A 6,739-nucleotide genomic window follows, 5' to 3' on the forward strand; every position below is an offset into this window, starting at 1 on the left:
CCGAGGTTCACTTCTGGGATTGACCCACCTTGCCTGCAAACTATGAAAAAATCATAATTTACATTGACCTGCAACCTTGAACAAAAAGTACGCATGTAGCATTTTTTTATTCCAATTTTCTCAAAATTTAATATGTTAAACTGCATAATTTTGAGGTTGAAAGTGGTCAGGGAGGTGTACTACTAGGACTGATCCACCTTGGTTGGAAACTGAAAAATTCTTCATTTAAAGTAACTCAAAAATGAGTGCTGCTACCTTGAACAACGTACGCATGTAGCAATTTTAATTTAAATTTTCTCTAAATTTAATTCGTGAAATTGCATAATTTTGTTTGAGTCTTCAGGGACGTTTGCTACCAAGATTGACCCATGTTGCCTGGAAACTGAAAAAAAAATCTTTATTTACAGTCCCACAAAAATGGGAACAGCAAATTTGAACAAAGTACACATGTAGCAATTTCAATTCCAATTTTCTCATTTAATCCGTGAAATTCCATTATTTTATGTATGTGATTAGTCATGGAGGTCTGCTAGGATTGACCCGTGACATTTTATTTCATTTTTAAATAATGAAAATGCTGGATCTATATGGTGCAGTTTTTTTACTGTTGAGTTTTTTTTAAAGCACTACATGCACACGGAAGTCAGCCGCTGTTTCAACACTTCTGTTTTGAATGGAATTACCGTAATGCTTGGATTCAGCGGCCGGGCTATTTTGAGCGTCCGCTCATTTGACCACGAAAAAATGAATGTCCGCTGGCTTGACCGCAGTGAATGGATGTCATTCTCGACACAAGATAAACACAGAAAAAAATCTGCTTCCAAAAAAGGTATGTGGCTCATTATCCATTTGTGAATTATGTAGTATCATTTAAAAAGTAGGATTTTTTTTATTATTTATAGAGGTTTTGTTATTTGTTTCTGAATGGAAGATGTAAATGCCAATAATATCCCTTATTTTTAATTGTAAATGTCCTCACCCATGCCTACTTTGCTTTATCAGTCGCTAGCACATTCATGCCTTTTTTAATTTTTATCATGTTCATTGTGGCAGAGATGATTCGAGCAGACCCGTGCAAGGCCTGGTGTAGCGCATTGACTTAAGTTTATTTTCTTTTTCCATTTTATTTTAGACAATCTCTAACCAAGTGATTTGTGTGGCGTTGGCAGATTTTCAAATGGGCGATGCAGACCAACCAATAGGATCCCTCCAGGAATCAGCAAAAGGCAACACGTCATCTTTGTGAACCTGCTGGACCTATATAAATTCCACCACAAGTAAACAATGTGACTTTTCACTAAAAATGAAACCTAAAGCCTCTTATGTCAAAGTTTGGTGTGTTTATATATTAAGAGTTGACAAATCTTAATAAATGAGGCTCTTGGTGAATTCTTAAAACATTGCCTTACCTAAGGCAAGATTTTTTTTAATATGTATGTTCTTATTTAATTAAATGAGACTCAAATCTTTGATGTTGATACAGAGGCTCCCCTACTTACGAACGAGTTACGTTCCGAGCGAATGTTCGTAAGGTGAATTTGTTTGTAAGTTGCTCAGTGCTATATTTTGTATTATAATTTATGTTTAAGTCCTATATAAGTATATTGAAGGTTTATAAAGTTGTTTAAGGCTTGTATAAGTAACACACAGTATGTACATGTACGTAATAAGATAAATAAAATGAAGTTTAACTTACTTTTGGAAGATGTACTCGATGCTTAAGGAGATGATGGAGGAGGAGGAGGAGGATTTTATATCATGAGAGGGTCTTCGTCGTTGCTGGAATGGGCTTCAAAACTTACTTCCTCCTCCGTAACTTCAATGTAGGAAGAAGTTGAGGGTCGAGGAGAAGAAGATGAGGGTTGATGAGTATCTTCCTTGGAGGATTTACTAGAAACTGGCCGAAAGAAGCGATCTAACGCCGATTGCACAGTTTTCTTCTTTTTTTTTTCATCATAAATGATGAGGTAGCACTGTATGGCATCATTCAATTGATTTGCAACTTCTGTGTAACGTTCAATATTTGGGTCTTGCTGCTCGAAGAGTGCGATGGCTTTATCTATGAGCGAAAACCCCTCAGCCAAGAGTTCCGTCTCGAATTTCTTCATGGGGTCAGGCGTTTCTTCTTCCTCCTCCTCGACACGTTGCTGAGCCTCCTCCCTCTCACAGCGCCAAGCGTCGATATTAGCGGCGGAAAGAAGCACTACTCGGAAAAAGGCGCGCAATACAAAATCTAACTTGCAGCATCTCTTTCCGAACATTTTTCGACATATGCCTTATGCGCAGACATGTTCGTATGTACCGTTGTTTGTAACTCGAATGTTCGTAAGTAGGGGAGCGTCTGTATATGCCATTCACTTTTTCAAATGTATTTATTAACCATCTCTTTTTCAGCACCTTTCTCAAAGAACTGGAGAAATATGAACACATGCCTGAGGAGTTTGGACGCTGCTTTGTCACATGGGTATTTATTGCTTTATCTATAACTACTATCCTGCTGAAAATTGACCCATAACGATTCCCTAACAATTTATCTTGTTTGCAGGCTGTGAAGTTTCAGTTCTATGTGGATTATTGCAAGAACCATCCACGATCCTCTAAGCTCATCATGGTGCATTCTTGGAACTATTTTGATGTAAGTTAAATATCAAACTGATCAAAACTTGACTCCAGGACACAAATTTTCATGATCTTAGTCCTTTCTCTCTCTGTGTTAAACAGTAAATTCAGCAAAAACACCAATTGCCAAAAACGATCACCTCCTACTTGCTGAAGCCTGTACAGATAATCTAAAAATATCCACTCGTGCTCAAGGTAAGTCCAAAAATGGTGGTAAGATTTTAGTGTTCTTCAGTAAACCAACATTAATTGCATTCTTTACATACTCATATGTGACATTCAGCAAAACCACCACTTCCAAAGGTGTCTGATTAAACAACAATACAGTAGTACCTTGAGATTCGAGCTTAATGCGTTCGGGGACTGAGCTCCTATGTCGATTGACTCGTATCTCAAATCAACTTTTCCCATAAAAAAAAATGAACTAAAAAAAAATTAATTGGCTCCAACCTTCTGAAAAAAACACCAAAAACAGGATACTATTGCAATGGGATTTTTTTTTATTTGTTGTACAGGTAATTGGTGAACTGAGATTCTGTGGAAGCATGTTATTAATACTCTTCATTTTTTAGAACCTCCTGGAAACTTGTGAGAGGAATAGCAAGCTCGAGGAAGCCGTGGAGGGGATGCTTAGCATTTCCAAGGCAATCAATGATGCCATGCATCTCTCCTTAGTGCATGGTACATGAACACTTGGCAAGATGGCCACACATTTGCTTTTCATTGATGTATCATTTTCTTACATTGCCTACTTTACCCTTCTTCAGGGTTTGACGAGAGCATCAAAGAGGAGCTGCTCCTGGAGGAGTCCTTCAAGGTGTGGGATTCCAAGTCACCCTTCCGAATGGGCAGAAAAAGACACCTTTTTCTTTTGGAGAAGACCTTGGTTTTCTGCAAGGTGGCCATGGACACCAAGGGAAAGTGCAAATACTAAAGAGAAAACTTAATGTGAGTAATCCTTCACACCATTTTTATATGTGAACAAAATCTGTAAAAATGATAATCCCATTGCCTCCTCAGCTCTTCAAACTAAATGTGATAGAGCACGTGGAGGGAATCCCCGCAAGTTTGCACTTTCGATGGGTTGCACATTGAACGACATCATTGTTCTCAAGGTAAGGTGCTCTTCACTCTCTCTTTGAAAGTAAAACAGAAAACAAGTATTGTAACTCTTACAGTAATTGAAATTCCAGCAAATAGTTTAGGATGCTTATGTGGTTCTCAAAAGTGGTCCAAAAGGCCACATTTTACTTTTGCCTGTCTTCCAAATCAATAGGCATCCACTGTTAAGACCAAACTGGAATGGATCGAGCACATCCGAAAGCTGATCCATGAACAGACCAACTTCCTGGGGGCAGGACTGAAGAAGCCTCTTTATATTCCTAAATTCAAGCACCAGAGGTATTTAAGTACACTCCTACAAAATAGACAGGCACTTTTTGGTTTAGGTCTACACACTAAAAGTGGTATTATGAGTCATGACTGAGTCGACTGTTTTTTTTTTTTAAACGAGCCATTGTAATTTGTTATTTACACATACGTTCATCATGTCACTTACTGCCTGGTTAAAATAGATTAATAACAGAATTTAAGAGGTGTTGTTTATTGTGTTTTAAGGGGTAAAGAACATTTGAGAGTCAAGGTGAAAGCAGTGAACTACAGTGGCCGAGAGTAGCTCGATGAGCCCGCCTCCAATAAGATTGGGGATTGCCACAAGATGACACCCGACCTAAAGCTTGCATCAAGAAACAGAGGCATTCTCAAAGTTAATCAACCAAACAAAGAACACTTGGAAAAAAAGAAAGTCACCTTTAATTTGAATTAATTAAATGTTTGTATTTTAAATATTTTAGACCTGTAACTTATTGCTTGTGGACAGTCATATGATGTTAATATATTTGGAGCGTATGGAACAAAAAAAAGTCACCTTTAAATTGAATATTTTTGTATCCCCTTCCCCCTATTGTACAGTTCAAATGATTGATTACAGACATTTGTATATAGTTTGATATTTATACAGAATTAAACTTCTGTTATCTTCACAAAATGTTTTGCTGTTATATATTCATTCGTCTTCAATACTGCACATTCTCGAAAGGGATGCGGGTGTTGTTAGAGCCAAACCCAGCTGTCTTTGGGCGAAAGGCAGATTACACCTAAGGCTGGTCGCCAGTCACTTATAGGGTACACAGAGAGACAAAGGACCATCCGTACTTTCAATCAAACCGCCACTGGTGGGAATCGAACCCACGCCTGCCTGCGCAGAAGTCAGGCGTGTGAACTTCTACGCCACAAGACGGCTTCTGGGTTGTTTATTTGTTGGCAAATATTGTATCTGTTCAATCATTATGTACATAATAGTTAAATATTTTAAAAGAAATGTGTGTGTGGGTGGGGTGGTGTTCACCAACACAATTGTTATTACTTTATTATTTGATTATACTGCATTAAAATACAAGTTACATATACTACATATATTTTTCTTTTTCATCAATGATCCACTGTCATTTCAAATTCTGGAAAATACAGAGAGTAAAACAACGCTTTGGTTCTTTAACAGAAAATGCGCTTTGTTTTGTTGCACAATGAATTATTATTTTAAGATAATTGCTCTTTCATTTTCCCAACGAATTCAAAGTTTCATCAATCTAAACGCAGGAAACGCAACGTTGAAGCAGGTTGCGATGTCACATTTAAAAAGTGCGAGTGATTTATTGTGATGGAAAAACGTTGTTTTTCTCTCTGCTGCTCCTTTTTGAGTATAATTTTAAGATTAAATTGTAATCGTTTTTCTTTTAACTGCAATTTCGCAGTTAGCAAAATCACCGTTTGGCGCTAAACTTAAACTAAAGATGATAGAGCATGACGTCATAAAAGAGCGCTCTTTGACCTATGATGTAGTACTGTCGACAACCGAACAAGCAGAAACGAACTGGACAAGACCACACGTGGAACAGATGGCTTCTAAAATGTTTGCAACGATTGAACGAATGAGGTAAGTTGAATTACTCTGGCATTATTTTATAACAATATCAAACGGTATTTAGTTTAGCCAACGAGTAATTGAAGCAAGTTCACCTGTTGCTGTTTGTAAATGCTAGTGATAAGAAACTGACTTAGAAATCTCCAATTGAATGTACCAAGAGCTAACAAAAAGCTCTTGCTATCGTTTAATTGTGGGCTTTTCTAAACATTTTTTTCCTGACAATGCAGATAATACTTTGCGTCCTTCTAAATCAGGGGTAGGGAACCTATGACTCGGGAGCCATATGTCGCTTTCCACTAACCTGTGAGGTAAAATATGGAATTCACTGGTTAGGGAGCTGAGTCCCGAAATTAGCAACAGCATAACAATGTTGTCAAAAGAATTCAGAGACTTTTTGTTCTTTAAAAGTGGTGACATGCCCAAAAGAAAAAAAATCCCACTTTCATGTATTTTTACTTTTCAATTCTAAGGATGGCTCTCAAGACATAACATTAAAGAATATGAATTGTTTATGGCTCTCTCTGTCAAAAAGGTTCCCGACCCTTATTCTTAATTGTTAATTGACTCCTGGAGGATAAAAATAGGAACCTTCTGCGATCTTGTTGTTTAGCTAGTCAGTAGATGCAACAGAAATTGATATACTTATTCATAATGTTTTACTTTATTTTCTGTAGCGGACATCATAGAGCACCCTGCCGACTCAGAAGGCTCTCTTGCCATACCGAAATTTGAATGCGGTCAAGCTAGCGGACTTTAGCGTTTTCGTGCTCCAATGAGCGGACGCTCAAAGAACTAACTAAACCCCCCACCCCCCTACCCCCCTTCGTGTGCTCACAGCGCAGTCACAAAAGAGCACCATATAACCCCCAGCATTTTAATAATTTATGAATGAAATAGAGTGCCATGGTTTAAACATACACACTCCAGTCAATGAGTACAATGCCATGTGAATCCCCCTGACCGGCAGGACAGAGCATCTTTGTGATACTGTAAATAAAAATGTCTTATTTTTAGTTTCCAGTCAAGGTGGGTCAATCCTACTACTACACCTCCCTGACTACTCACTGAAAATTATGCAATTTGACAGGCTAAATTTAAAGAAAATGGGAATTAAAGTTGCTACATGCGTACTGT

General features: G+C 37.8%; 1 long non-coding RNA gene across 1 annotated transcript; it reads left to right on the forward strand.

Annotated features, from left to right (window-relative positions):
* The first annotated feature begins 1,750 nt into the window (after positions 1-1,750).
* On the forward strand, positions 1,751-4,021 carry LOC144066897 (uncharacterized). Its single transcript, XR_013297777.1, has 7 exons — positions 1,751-2,464; positions 2,546-2,635; positions 2,722-2,814; positions 3,192-3,300; positions 3,387-3,567; positions 3,640-3,734; positions 3,896-4,021. It is a non-coding gene; the product is annotated as an uncharacterized LOC144066897 (long non-coding RNA).
* Positions 4,022-6,739: the final 2,718 nt, after the last annotated feature.

The sequence above is a fragment of the Stigmatopora argus genome, chromosome 21 (genome assembly GCF_051989625.1).
Source record: "Stigmatopora argus isolate UIUO_Sarg chromosome 21, RoL_Sarg_1.0, whole genome shotgun sequence".
In the NCBI taxonomy this organism is placed as follows: Eukaryota; Metazoa; Chordata; class Actinopteri; order Syngnathiformes; family Syngnathidae; genus Stigmatopora; species Stigmatopora argus.